Source organism: Panicum hallii, chromosome 5, assembly GCF_002211085.1.
Source record: "Panicum hallii strain FIL2 chromosome 5, PHallii_v3.1, whole genome shotgun sequence".
Taxonomy (NCBI): domain Eukaryota; kingdom Viridiplantae; phylum Streptophyta; class Magnoliopsida; order Poales; family Poaceae; genus Panicum; species Panicum hallii.
In genome coordinates this window covers 761,786-776,747 of record NC_038046.1, presented here as the reverse complement: position 1 = coordinate 776,747, position 14,962 = coordinate 761,786, and the positions used below count along the sequence as shown (strand labels likewise).

The following is a 14,962-nucleotide window of genomic DNA, read 5'->3' as shown; positions in this document are numbered from 1 at the left end:
GAGACACAGTAGTTTACGGTGACTGCACAGTCGCTGCAGGGGAGGCAGCCGCCGAAGCAGCTAAACAGCTTCGACCAGCTCGGAAATTTCATCCTGGACCAGCTCGTATTTCGTGGGTTTCGTGAGACAATAGAAATCGATAGAGTACTACCACTAAAGCAAACAAAGAGAAGCTTCCTCCGTGGGTTTGCTGATGCCGATTCAGGCAGAATGCGACGATTACAACAAATACCTGCAACAATGGGGGATGTTGGTGGTGAAGGGCGTTGTGGTGCCCGTGTCGCAGATCTGCAGCTGGTGGTGGAGAAGCCCGGGGATGTTGGTGGTGAAGGGAGCTGTGGTCCCCGTGTCGCAGATCTGCGGCTGGTGGTGGAGAAGCCCGCTGGAGGAGGCGTCGCAGATCTGCCGGTGGCGACCGCCGTGATCTCCGAAGCGGTGCACTCCGGGAGCGTGGCGGTCTCGGAGGATGCGCCGAGGAGGGTGATGCCGAGCGCCGCGGTCTCCGGCACGCTGGGGAGGGGGATTTTGGTGGTGGCGAGCTCCTCGGTCTCCGGGACGCTGGGGAGGGGGATTTCAGCCGTGCTCATCTCGTTCAGCGGTACATCTCGCGACTATTTTCTTTCGTTAAATAGCCGGGACGCGTCTCGCTTTACAAATGGGAGACGAGCCACTGGATGGCACGTCTCAGATCATGCGGATGGGAGACGCGCCATTTACAAATGGGAGACGCGCCGCTGGACGGCGCGTCTCAGATCATGCGGATGGGAGACGCGCGACTGGATGGCTCGTCTCAGATCAGGCGGATGGAGACGCGCCACTGGATGGAGCGTCTCAGATTGTGTCGTGCATTTGGTCCCGCCTCAGACAAGACCCGCCTTGGGGTCTGGAGGTCCGAACAAGCTGTCCGAACTTGCAGTCTGATACTTTGGTGGTGCGGCTAGGTGGATCTGGGGAAAGTGGTGCTGGCGGATGTGCGGCTGGGTGGATCTGCCGCGGCGGGCGGTGGAGATCTCGTGGGGAGCGTGTCGCGGCGGGCGGCTGGAGCACGATCGAGCCTCTTCTTGCTGTCGTGTGTCGCGGGGGCAGTGGCAAGGTACCTCCGACATGATATCGATTCTTTTGGTTCACCATGTAATAATTAAGTTATAAGTTCAAACTTTTATGGCTAGAATAGGGCATTATAACTTATGTTCGAAAATACACCAAGATTTTTTCATGATTGTCTTCAGACGTTAAGAGCATCTAATACTAAATTAATCCGAGATAAATCATATAGCATGAAAAGTAAAGATGAAAATCTTAAAATATTTTTTCTAGCACATGATATCATGTCTTTTGCCATCTAACAATATTTGAACTTAAACACTAGTTGTGCATGGCCTCAAACTATGAGAATCCTAACGTTTTGATTTCATATTCTATATAGATGTCGTATCAGCGTTGGATGTATGGTCCACGCCTTTGCAAGGAGTTTATGGATGGTGTTGAAGCCTTCATTAAGAACGCGAAGAAAGATATGGTGGACAATGGTATACAGTATCTCTATTGCCCATGCAAAAATTGCAAAAATGAGAAGCGATATCTTCAAGAGCACGTGTTGAAATCACACTTGATCAAACGTGGATTCATGGAGGATTATCGATGTTGGAATAAACATGGTGAAGAAGGACTTAATGAAGCAGAGAGTAGGGATTCCTATGTGGAGAGGGAGGTCCATAGCGTTGTCGAAGAAGAGGACGACGATGTGGACGAGGCGGATATACTAGGGTTGAGCAATGCCGACATCATGGAACAGGTACTAATCAAACCTGGCCCCATAATAAAGCTTACAATTAGTATAATAAGGTCGTGCTAATATGACTTTTCATGTCTGGCTTGACAGGTTGATAACATAGAGGAGATGGTTTGCAATGCTGACAGATACGACGACGATGAGTTCAAAGGATGCGAATTCGGAAAGTACAAGAGGATGATCGAAGACTCTAAGAAACCTTTCTATCCTGGTTGTGGATTGAAATACTCAAGGCTATTTGCAATGGTGAAGCTTTTCCAGTTGAAAGCAATCCACGGATGGAGTGATGGCAGTTTCAAGGAGTTGTTAGCACTCCTTAAGGACATGCTTCCACAAGGCAACACCGTCCCTGAGACCGTTTATGAGGCCAAACAGATTATCTGCCCTTTGGGATTGGAGGTGGAAAAGATCCATGCGTGCAAGAATGATTGCATTCTCTATCGTGGCTCGAATTATCAGGACCTTGAGAAGTGCCCTGTTTGTGGACTTGATCGATTCAATCGTAGAAAAGATGGTGGTGATGATGAGGACTGCAACAGAACAAAGGGCGAACCTAAAAAGGTGTTTTGGTACTTTCCAATTGTTCCACGATTGGTGCGCTGGTTTGCAAACAAAAAGGAGTCAGAATTGTTGCGATGGCACAAGGAGAAGCATAAGGTGGACGGGTTGATAAGACATCCTGCTGATGCCACACAATGGCGGAACATAGATTTGCGATATCCTAAATTTGCGGAAGATCCGAGGAATATTAGGATTGCAATGAGCACAGATGGCATGAACCCATTCATGAACAATAGCACACATAGCACCTGGCCAATTGTTCTGACGATATACAACCTTCCGCCTTGGTTGTGTAACAAACGGAAGTATATTATGCTGTCGGGCTTGATACCGGGGCCACATCAACCTGGGAATGACATCGATACTTATTTCAGTCCTTTGGTTGACGATCTGAAGTTGCTGTGGTGTGAAGGAGTGGAGGTCTGGGATGAGTACAAGCGTGAGTACTTTCAGCTTCGAGCCATTTTGTTCGCGACTATCAGTGACTCTCCAGCGGCAGGGAACTTGTCCGGACAGAGCAAGAAAGTAGGTTGCGGGTGCCCACATTGTTTGAGAGAGACAGACTCTGAGTACTTGAGTGAGTCAAAAAAAATAGTGTACATGGGACATAGACGCTACCTTGGAATGAAACACCCGTTCCGGAACATGTGTGATCACTTCAACGGTAAGGCGAGAAGAGGCGTCCTCCTCCGCATTTCTCAGGTCATGATGTCTACGAAATGGTTAAGAATGTCCATGTTGTCCTCGGTAAGTGGAAAGGAAAGAAGAAAGGCAAGAGGGGCAAGAAGGTCGTTGTTGAAGAAGATGACATGTGGAAGAAGCAGTCGATTTTCTGGGAGCTACCGTATTGGAAGGACTTAGACGTCCGTCACTCTATTGATGTGATGCATGTGGAGAAGAATGTCTGTGAGAGCCTTCTCGGCACATTGCTTAACATGGACGGAAAAACAAAAGATCACGCACATGCACGAGCTGATCTGAAGAAAATGAAAATTAGAGAAGAGTTGTGGCTCAATGATGACTCCGTTAAAGGAATGGAGCTGCCCACATCATGCATCACCCTGTCAAAGAATGAGAAGAAGGAGTTTTGCGAGTTCTTGAAAAGTGTGAAAGTTCCAACTGGCTACTCAACCAACGTCTCGAAGCTTGTATCAATGCCTGATCTAAAGCTATCTCCCGGCATAAAGTCTCATGATTACCATGTATTGCTGACGCAGATGATTGCCGTAGGAATTCGGAATATCCTACCGGTCAATGTTCGGGAGGCTATTATGAACCTTTGCTTTTTCTTTAATGCAATTGGTCAAAAGGTTCTAAGTGAAGAAGATCTTGAGTCATTGGAAAAGAAGCACCATGAAACTTTGTGCGTTCTTGAGATGTATTTTCCACCTCCCTTTTTCGATATCAGCCTTCATTTCACGGGCCATCTTACCAAGGAGATAAAGCTACTTGGTCCTGTGTTCCTTCACCAGATGTATGCGTACGAGAGATTCAACGGCATCTTGAAGTCACTAGTAAGAAATCGAGCTTTCCCCGAGGGCAGCATGGTACAAGGATATTGTACAGAGGAAGCCATTGAGTGGGCTCTAAACTACGCTGACCCGAGTAACCCGGTTGGTGTTCCCAAGTCTCGTCATGAGGGGAGGCTCACAGGCACGGGGACGATCGGGAAGAAGGCTATAATTCCAGATCGAGATTTATTTCATAGGGCTCATTTCCACGTGTTGCAACAAATGGACATTGTGTCTGAGTACTTTGATGAGCACAAGGAGCTGTTGCTTAAAGAGAATCCTCTACACAGTGAATCATGGTTAGCAAAGGAACACATGAACAAATTCTGTGGTTGGCTCCGGAATCGAATTTCACGATCAGATACTCCTATAAGTGAACAACTCAAAATTTTGGCTCTTGGTCCTATATTCACCGTTATGACATACCAAGGGTATGACATAAATGGATACACGTTCTACACCGAACGACAAGATAAGAAAAGCATGTATCAGAATAGTGGTGTACGTGTTGATGCTTACGATGTTAACGGAGAGGACAAAACTACGTACTATGGTCAAATACAAGAGATATGGGAGCTTGACTTTCACGGTTTTAAAATTGCTCTTTTCTGTTGCAATTGGGTTGATGCAAATAGAGGTGTACAAAAAGACAGGTACGGGTTCGTTAGTGTCGATCTTAGCCGTCACGGATACAAGACGGACCCTTTTGTCCTCGCACAACATGTGGCTCAAGTGTTCTATGTTTCTGACACCACAAACAAAAGACTCAAGGTGGTTATACCTGGAAAACGGCGAATCGTCAGTGTTGAGAATGCGGTCGACGAGGAAGAGTTTGATCAGTTTGATGAGATACCTCCTTTCGCCACCTCAATGATCAAGCCAAGAATACCATCGGCCAACGAAACTCCCTACTTGCGCAACGACCATAAAGAAAAAGTCAAGAATTTCAAAAAACCAAGGGAACAACGGAAAGTAGCAAAATGATTGGGCACACAATGTATATTAATTGTTCCTTTGTCAAGTATGGGAATTGTGTGACTTTAATTGTTCCTTTGTGAAATATGGTAAAAGTGTGACTTTAATTGTGCCTTTGTGAGATATGATAATGTGTGAATATTTGTGAAGTACGAATTCATATTTGTGAGATATGAATATGTGTGAATTTTCAGTTCCAGAACTGAATGGTTGTGACTTTAATTGTTCTGGACATTCAGTTCTGGAACTGAACAAGAAAGGCGAGACGCGCGTTACCTACGGCGCGTTGCTCATATAACAATGCGTGACGAGCCGTAGGTAACGCGCGTCGTGCATTCCCTATGCAAAACCTAGAGGCTCCGGGAGGAACCCAGGGACCCTGGGGCACTTGTGCCTAAAGAGAGAAAACAAAAAAAAAGTTACCCCGGTTGGGAGTCCGAGGCCATCGGGCTCAACCCGCAGGGTACCACGAACAGATTGGACGGGTTCGACCGGCAAGGGAGCCCTCGGGCCCCAGACCCACACTGCCAGCATGGGAAAAGAGAGAAAACTGTGGCTCAAAGGTACATGTATTGTAATTTCGAAACGGCAAAGACCGCCCAAGCTTATAAGCTGGACGCACTCGCCCTGCGTTGGCGAGGTGGGACAAAATCCCCTCCCAACGCGCGCCTGATCAGGCAACCATCTCGGGGGCATCAAAGGCGAGACGCGCATTACCTACGGCGCGTCGCGCATGACGTCGATATCATGCGCGACGCGTCGTAGGTAACGCGGGTCGCGCATAAGACCACGAACAGATTGAACGGGTTTGACCCGCATGGAGCCCTCGGGGCCCAGTCCCACACCAATGCGCGACGGGTTGTGGGTACCGCGCGTCGCGCATTCCCCGGTATCTGCAATTATTTTTCCGGTTCTAAGGGGGTCCGGGCAGAACCTAGAGGGTCCGGGCGGAAAACACTTGTGCCTAAAGAGAGAAAACAAAAAAAAGTAACCCCGATTGGGGGTCCGGGGCCACCGGGCTCAACCCGCAGGGTACCACGAACAGATTGAACGGGTTCGACCAGCAAGGGAGCCCTGGGGCTCCAGACCCACACCGCCAGCATGGGCAAAGAGAGGAAACCGCGGCTCAAAGGTACATGTATTGTAATTTCGAAACGGCAAAGACCGCCCAAGCTTATAAGCTGGACGCACTCGCCTTGCGTTGGCGAGGTGGGACAAAATCCCCTCCCAACGCGCGCCTGATCAGGCAACTATCTCGGGGGCGTCAAAGGCGAGACGCGCGTTATCCTCCATGCGCGACGCGCCTTAGGCACGGGAGCACGTCGCGCATTTAGAACGCGCCGCTCGGCCTTCTTGGGACTTAGGTCAAATTTTGAAATCGTTCACACCCGTTCTCTGCTCCCCGCCGCCGCGCCGTCCTCTCGCGCCGCCCGTCGTCATTGAGCCAGACCGTCACTCCCTCGCGGCCGTCGTCCCCGGCCCCGCAGCGCCACTCCGCGCTATCGGCGCCCCCCGGGCCCGAGCTCCCGTCCCCACGAGTGCCGCCGCCGTCGAGCCTTCCCCGAGCCGTCGCGCCGTCGTCCCCGGCCCCGCGGCGCCGCCCCAAGCCACCGTAGCGTCGTCCACTGCCGCCGTAGGTGAGCTTTCCCCCTTTCTAATTAGTCAGTGTTCATACCCTACATATGGATGTATGAGGCAAGAAACATCTTCCATGGACACACATAGTATGTTTTGCTACACAGAATTGAAAACAAATCAAATTATCAAGAGCAAAAAGAGACCAACCTAGCCAAATAAAAAAAAAGAGCAGTTAATGACCAAAGATTAAGTCATATATTTCAAAAAATGGAGATTACTTTGCGAGAATATGTATCACTAAAGCATTAAGCATGTCTAGGCCTAGGTATGTGATTCATGCGGTTACTCTATGGTTGTATCTGATTCGGAGCGTTTACTCTATGGTTGTATCTGTTTTATTTTCTTTCTCGTGTAGCACGATGTCCAGTGGTCCGGACAGTGTGCAGCAAGCTGCAGGCGGTGAGGACAGTGTGCAGCAACCTACAGATGATAGAGCATCATCAGGACGGCCGGCACGGTCACAGTCAGGAGCTAGCACGTCTGGTGCTGGCAGAAAGAAAAGGTCACAGACAACGTGGCCATCAGATGTGAAAAGTTATGGCCGGCTCAATTCTGAGGTAGCACCCGAAGACCCGTCAATCTTGGTGAGATTAGCGCGGGTTTGTGGCCTCACTGCCCGGCAAAGGGTGCCACTCACCTTGGAACATTTCGATGACTTGTCTTGGGATGACAAAAAGAGAATCTTCGAAAACAATATCTATGTTGAATATCCGATAGAGTTGCACGATAAGGCTACGAAGCATGCTATGAAGATCATCTCTAAAGCCTGGAGGAGCTACAAGAACAAGTAAAGTGTTGTCACTTACTATTGTCATTTACTAATATTTTTTCATTATCTACTGTCACTTATGCAGATTTATTGTTTTGTCGTGCAGGCTTTTAAAGTGTTGGAAGAAGAAAGAGAACCCTTTTGATTAAGTATGCGGACTTGACCAAAGAAGCCTGGGACGAGCTTGTTCAAAAGTGGAATACTTCCGAGTTCCAACAGTCAAGTGAGTATTTTCGGGGTCTCCGAGCGCGGAACGAGCTTGACCACCACCTTGGCTCAGCGGGATATGCTGGAAAGCAACGCAAGTGGGAGCAGGAGGATGAGATGCTGGCAGAGAGGGGCATTGAGAATCCCTATGAATCGTTTGAGGGACGGCTGGCACCATTTATGCGTGCTAGGTCAAAGCTCACGGAGGATGGCAATATCAATTTCTACAGCACGAGCGCTGAGGAAGTTGCTCAAAGGGCTTTGATAAAGAGCAGCCAAGGTTCAAATGAAGGAGTGAGGGAGTTTGATGCGCTCACCAGGGCTTTGGGAACCCGTGAGCAACGGGGTCGTGTCCGTGGTGTTTCCAGTCAGTTGACCTGGAAGGAGGGATTCCCTGAACACAAAGGCAGATACCGGAAGCGGACTCGAGACTCCTCATCAAAGGTTGACATAGATGAGATCAAAAAGCAGGTGAAGATGGAGATGTATGGAGAGCTAAAGACTGATATCGAGTCTCAGGTGACGATGAAGATGTTTGGAGAGCTAAAGACCATCTTCGAGTCTCAGGGATTGTCATTCCCTGATTTGCCGGGGAGTACGATGAGTGAAGAGAGAAGGGACAGCTTCGCTTGTACTGCAGCGGGTGCTTCTCAGAGTAGAGGGACAGAGAGGGCAATTGTGCCTACATCAGTGGAGCCGGATACGATAGATGGCTTGGCTCGTCTGACCCGATGCAGTCTTCTCGTGCAGCTGGTCGGAGATTCATCTCGATTGGAGGTCGGGAACAGGCTTGTGTATCCCGGTATGTCCCAGCTTGAAGGTGTCCAGGTCAGTGCATTGGTCTTTGCCTCTCTTTTCTTTTCTCCTATTTCTTTTTGTTTTTTTTTCTTTTGGTATGTACAACTTGCTTGAGATTTAAAGGCTTTGTTGTTATTGTTGTTGTTGCAGGTCAGGGCTGATTGTACTGTGGTCAACATTGACTACGTGCATGAGTTTGCTAAGAATATCAAGCTGCAGGTGCCACCAGATGACATGACCACCACTTTGCGGGATGCAGTTGCGAGAAGGGTTCAGTGGCGGAGAGCTGGTATTCATATTGATCCAGCAGATGCAGATTCAGTACCGACCAGTCAACCTCAGCCACAGAGTCCTGCAGTGGCACCGACATTTTCTGAGCCATGCCCATAGCTGCCGGATACATGGGAAGCGTTACCGGATCCGCATCCTCCTGTCCCTACTCAGCCTCAGATTACCCCCCCTCCACCTGTTCCGACAGAGCCAGCTACCGCTCCCAAGAAGCCAAGCAAGGCTAATCCTGTGAGGAAGAAGCAGAGTAGGTCGATGGCGACGAAGCGGGAGATCTCAGAGGGTAAGAAAAAGGTGGATCGGATAAAACAACCGGTCACAAGGGCTTACACTTCTGAGAATCCAAAGTACAAGGTTGGAAAGTCCTTGCTTAGTGTCACTGAGCTTTGGGCAGCAGGTCAATATTGTGTGGACCTGCACAACTACTACATGAGCAATGTCAAAGAAGCCGAGGAAATCATGGTGTCATACGAAGAGCGGCACTTTCTGCAGGTTGAGGGCAGTCGTAACATCTTTATTGTTGCCTGGAGCGATTTGTTCGACCTTTTCAACCTCGACGCTTTGGATCTTTCTCTCATTCGGTGCTTTGCATTGTAAGTCGATTAAGACTTGTTTCCATTTCAATGCATTTGATATACGTTCAACAATTTAAGTCATTTCTATTTCAATTCACATGGATCGTGTAGGCACATGCAACAAGAGACAAGGCGTCGAACCGGAAAGAAGTGTGGGTACATTGACCCACAGATGATGACGGTGACATTTATGAATTCAGATAGAGATAGCTTGGTCAGGTGCGCACATTCAACAATTAAACTTGTTTTCATTTCAACTTGTAGCCACATGTAGTCACTTGTTTCCATTTAACACATGTAACCGCTTGTTTCCATTTTAACTTGGTTAGGTACATGGTGAAGTGCATGGGAGTACATGCTGACAAGGAGCACATTGCGGTGCCGTACAACCCAGGCGACCATTGGGTTACACTCATCATCAATGTCAGGAGCAAGCAAGTCTTCTACCTTGACTCGAGCATTCCATCAGATGAGTCGGGCGCGCCTCAGATACGTGATTATTCTCTAGTCATCTCAATCCTTGACGAGTAAGTTTGTTGTTTGCTTTAGTTTTTTTATCATTTGCCCATTTCAGAAGCATTTGTAATATAACATCCGGATGTCTGTGTTTAGGTCTCTTGACAGGCATCTTAGGGCCTCAGAAGGATACAAAGAGCAACGTCAAGTTGCGTTTACACATCACACCGCGTGGACGGTAACTACTATAACTAAATCGCTTTACTATTACGATGTTTTCTTGGTTCTAAGTGTCGCAAAATGCTAATTTCTATCTATCTTTAACATGTAGTGCACACGGCAACCCTCGGGTAACTCATGTGGGTTCTATGTTTGCCACAACATGCTTCTAGTTGCAGAGAAAACCGGATTTCATGGTAAGAATTCTCACGTGTTCTAATTAAAAAATATATGTCTTCATCTTGTATTCTAACTGCTTGTAATTATATTTCGAAGGACGATGATGATTATTTCAATCGAACGACGCTTGGTAACGTGCAGGATATCCGAGAGAGGCTAGCGGGGTTCCTCATGATGGAGGTGATCAACAAAAAGGGGGAGTTACATTTTTGATAGCACGGCAGGCGACATTGAGCTAGATTGAGAGACTTGCTTTGCATGTACTCTATTGTTCTTATCGATCATTGTTGTTTTGAGTTAGGTTGAGCCTTATTTTGAGTTTTGGACGAGGCTAATTGATTGTACATGTGTTATATAATACTATCTTTGCTTGTGTGTATCGCACTGTGTGAATTGTATGGATGCGTGCGATGATTGCGGTGAATTATGTGAATTGAAATCTTTTGTAGGTATTTGAATGCAGCTGCCAAATCCTGGCTAGTTCCAGGATGCAGCTGGGGAAAAAAAAAAGGCCCCTGTTGGGGTTAGACTAATGCAAGACGCGACTCGCTTAGGGCGCGACTCTCAATAGGCTCCCAGGGGCGCCTGTGTGAAGCCAAGGCGAGACGCGCCGTAAGTGAGGCGCGTCTCTCATCTGTGACTAATGCGAGACCCGCCTAGTCTAGAGCGCGTCTCGCATTTGGCTCCCAGGGGCGCCTGTGTGAAGCCAAGGCGAGACGCGGCGTAAGTGAGGCGCGTCTCTTATCTGTGACTAATGCGAGACGCGCCTAGCCTAGAGCTCGTCTCGCATTTGGCTCCCAGAGAAGCCTGTGTGAAGCCAAGTCGAGACGCGCCGTAAGTGAGGCGCGTCTTGCATTTTGGTAATCTGAGACGCGTGTGAGGCGCGTCTCAGATTACTTTTTAATCTGCGACGCGGTAATGCGGGACGCGACCCCTGCGCGTCTAGCATTTTGCCTAGGGCGCGTCTCAGATTAGGGCTTCTGGCGTAGTGTCACATAAAGGTCCCAAAACTGAATGGCTAAACTAGAATTGCCTAGCCAATTATCTTCCCAAAATCTTACTTTTTTGCCGTTCCCAACTTTCCATCTGAAACCAAACTTGGCAGCTCTAGCTGCCCACATCAGCCCTTTGAAAACTGGGAAGCATCATTATCTCTAGAGTAAAAATATTAGGTCTATCAGTATTGTATTTAAAGTCTATTAGCACTTTCCAGAGCTTCCCATTGTTAGCTTGATACCTCCTAATCCAAGAAGCTAAAAGGCATATATTAAGATTCCTCAGGTTAGGAACACCTAAACGACCAAAGTCCTTCGGCATACTAACGCTGTCCCAATTGGCTAGATGGTATCTATGTTTATCCTCAGTATCATTCCACAAACAGTTGGCAAAGTGAGTATTAAGAGTTTTATTGCCCACTTTGGGAATTTGATAAAAGACAGCAGGTAAACTGGTATGCTGGCTAGGCAAGCTTTAATCAAAACCATCCTGGGAGCATAAGAAAGAAGTTTCCCCTTCCAACTAGCTACTTTCTTCAAAATTTTGTCCACTAAAGGTTGAACATCCTCCCTTCTTAACTTATAGTGAAGGGGAACTCCTAGATATTTGATAGGGAAAGTACCAATAGGACAACAAAAAATGTGGGCTACCTTATGAATCAAATCATCATCTAGATTAATGGGGATCAGCTCACTTTTATGATAATTAATTCTTATTCCTGGGAGCTTTTCAATCCAAACCAAGTTACATTTCAGGTTCCTAAGGTGGCATTCTTCTACACTAGAGAACAAGATTGTATCATTGGCGTCCTGAAGAGATACAACCCCATAGTTTAAAATCAGGAGCAAGACCCTGAATTTGGCCAGCTTCCGAAGCTTTCATCAACATTCTAGTTAGGACATCGATAACCAAGTTAAATAAAATAGGAGAAATGGGGTCTCCTTGTCTCAAACCTTTGCCAGGTTTAAAGTAGGAGCTTTCCTCCCCAGTCAGATTAACTCCTATAGAACAATTAACTACTAGGCATTTCATCCATTCTATCAGGACATCATGAAAGCCCCTTGTCTTTAACACCTCAAACAGGAACTCCCAACTTACCCTGTCATAAGTTTTTCATAATCTAATTTTAGAATAATGCCAGGTTTCTCAGAGCTATAAACACTGTGGACCAGCTCATGGGCTACAACCATACTTTCTAAAATATACCTACCCTTGATAAAGGCACCACCAATCTCTCAGAGATTTTCCCTAATCTCCCAGTTAGCATCTTGGAGAAAATTTGTAAAACTACAATTGATTAAACTTATAGGTCTAAAATTCTTCATGTCCCTAGCATCAGCTACCTTAGGAATTAGGGTTATCCTCGCAAAATTCAATCTAAACAAATCTAGATTACCCTTATGAAGGTCATCAAAAAGACTAATCATAGCTCCCTTAATAATATCCCAAAATTTCTGATAGCAAAGAAAAGAAACCCCATCAGTCCTAGGGCTCCTTCAGCATAACTACTGAACACTGCTTCCTTAATTTCTTCTTCAGAGAAGGAAGCAATCAGCATTGCATTCCCTTCATAAGTCACCAACTCAGAGTTCTTTCAGAAGTTCTGAGCTAAGGAGACATCATCTGTAATTTACTTAGAGAACAAACTTTTATAGAAATCAACAGCCAGCTTAATCATGCCCTCCTAATCCTCCACTAAGCCATTTGGCTCAACAGGCATTCTACTGTCTTTTTTCTACTCCTTTGATTAGCAATTGCCTGAAAATATGCAGTATTTCTACACCCCTCGAGGATATCCTATCTCTTGATCTTTGCCTAGTCTTAATCTCCTCCAAACTCCAGATTTTATCTAATTCATTAGCTACCACCTTGAGTCTATTGAGCCCAACAGAATCTAGATTACCCAGCTCAGCTTGCATGTCTAACCTGTTGTATTCTTCAGCTTGGTTGGATTTTTGCTTATTCAGCTCAGCCACCACGTCGGCAGCCTAATCTCTAACTAATATCCTAAAAGTTCTAATTTTAAAGGAAAAAGTCCCTCCAACCCTCCTCAACGATCAACACAATCTGATTTACCCCTCAACCGAAAAACTAAATATTCAACACCTCCAACTATTGAAATCACCCAATTTACCCCCTCGACGGTTTCGAAAGGTGGTTTTACCGACGTGGCGCCATATCTGCAACCTTACTGTGACATTCAGGTACTTAGGAGATAGGCATATTAAATTTTAGTGCATGTTATGCTTGTTAGAATGAAGTGCGTGTTGCTTTGATAAATACTTTTAAAACCAAAATGCAAGTTAAAGGGTAGTTTTGTAATTATGGAAAAATTAGGGTTCATTTTGCAAAATGTGTGTGAATGTTAGGTAAATTCAAAATATGTTAAGGGATGTTGTGCAAAAGAAAGTACTTACTTTTAAACCATAGTTAGAAGTGAAACTAGCATAAGGTTTCATTTGGAATGTGATTTTTAAATAGGTTTTATATGAAATTTGATAGTTTGTCGGATTTCAAAATAGTTTCAAAAACCTAACTCCTTCGAAGTTGACCCTTAAAGCAAAGTTGTAGTTCTTGTTAAGCTCTACACTTTTGCTTTTGGGCATATTTTCATTTGAGCTATGGTTTGAAAGATAATTTTACTTTACAGTGAAGTCCTTGCACTTTTGAAAAATTCCAACTAGTTCCTCATCATCTACCTCCAGCCCCTCCTCCTCTGTTTCGCGTCTGTGCTCACCCGCCGCCTGCCGGCCGCTTCCCCGAGCTGCCAGCTGCCCCCGCACCGCCCTTCCCGCACCACGTGGCTCTCAACTCGCCCGCCCGTGCAACCCCCGCTGGCCTCTCCCCGCCCCTCCACGTCGCGCCGCAGGCACCGAGGCCGCCACGCACGTCGTCGGACTGCCAGCAGCTGCTCCAGCTTGCCAGTGCCCTCCTTGTTCTCGCAGCACGTCCGGGAGTCTTCCTCGACTTCAATTACACGCTCGCGCGGCCGTATTTCACCGCCTCGACTTCTTCTCCACTTGACCGCCGTCGCCACCACTCCGCCGCTGCTCCTAGCCAACGTCGTCAGCCGCCTCCGTCACCCCACACGCTCAACCCAGTGCTCCGCCAGCACCCCCACCTCCCACTGAAGCTCACTAACTAGTTCAATTCCATTTCCTCGCACCCACGCAGCCCGGACCACGGCGCCGGTGAGCTCTTCCACCGCCGCCGCTTCTGCTCGCCGCCGTCCCGACGCTCCGCCACCTCTCAGCCCTCAACAAGCTCACCATCCGCACCACATCTTCACGCAGAAACATCCCGGCCACTTCCCCGTCGCTCTCCGACACTCCGGCTACCGGAACGCCGTCGCCATCCTCAGAGCCCCGCCGCACCGACTCGGTTCACCGTCGACCCGCCGCCTCAGCCCCTTCATTCCTTGATTCCGGCCACCCCTGTGACCACCGTGAGCTCCTGAACCTTTTTCCCCACTTTCCCCTTGCCGCCGGTGAGCCCCCTTGCTAGAATTTGATCGCCGTCGATCGGCTTCTCTGTAAAACCCAGCCAAGGACTCAATTGCAAGCTTTTAAATCTTTCTAGGGTCTTTTCTGTGAAATATCAGTACCCTTCCCCAATTCAAAGCCGTCAACTTTGAAAATTGATAGGAATTTGTAGAAAAATCCAAAAATTGTCAAACTAGTTTTGCTGTACTCTAGGAGTCTAGCTCTACAACTTTTGTTACTAGAGTTTAGTTTGAAACTAAATGCTTTTAGAGTCATTTTAAAGTTTAGCAAAAGGGTATCTTGTGTATAACTTTTGCATGCTAGCTTTATTTCATGTGATTTTTGGTATGCAACCTGTTTAAGGTGTCAGTGAACTTGTATGTAAATTTCACCTTCAGTACTACACTCTAACTTGAACTCATTTAAATTTTGTGTAAATCAAGTTTGAAATGAAATCAATTTATTCAAGCATGATGCTAATGCTTTCCTGCTTAGATCTTTTTACCATGCGTTGA

The 14,962-nt window shown here is 47.0% G+C and overlaps 1 long non-coding RNA gene across 1 annotated transcript; it reads left to right on the top strand.

Moving 5' to 3' along the window:
- The first annotated feature begins 9,016 nt into the window (after positions 1-9,016).
- LOC112892065 lies at positions 9,017-9,487 on the top strand. Its single transcript, XR_003228657.1, has 3 exons — positions 9,017-9,132; positions 9,226-9,333; positions 9,444-9,487. It is a non-coding gene; the product is annotated as an uncharacterized LOC112892065 (long non-coding RNA).
- The last annotated feature ends 5,475 nt before the right edge of the window (positions 9,488-14,962 follow it).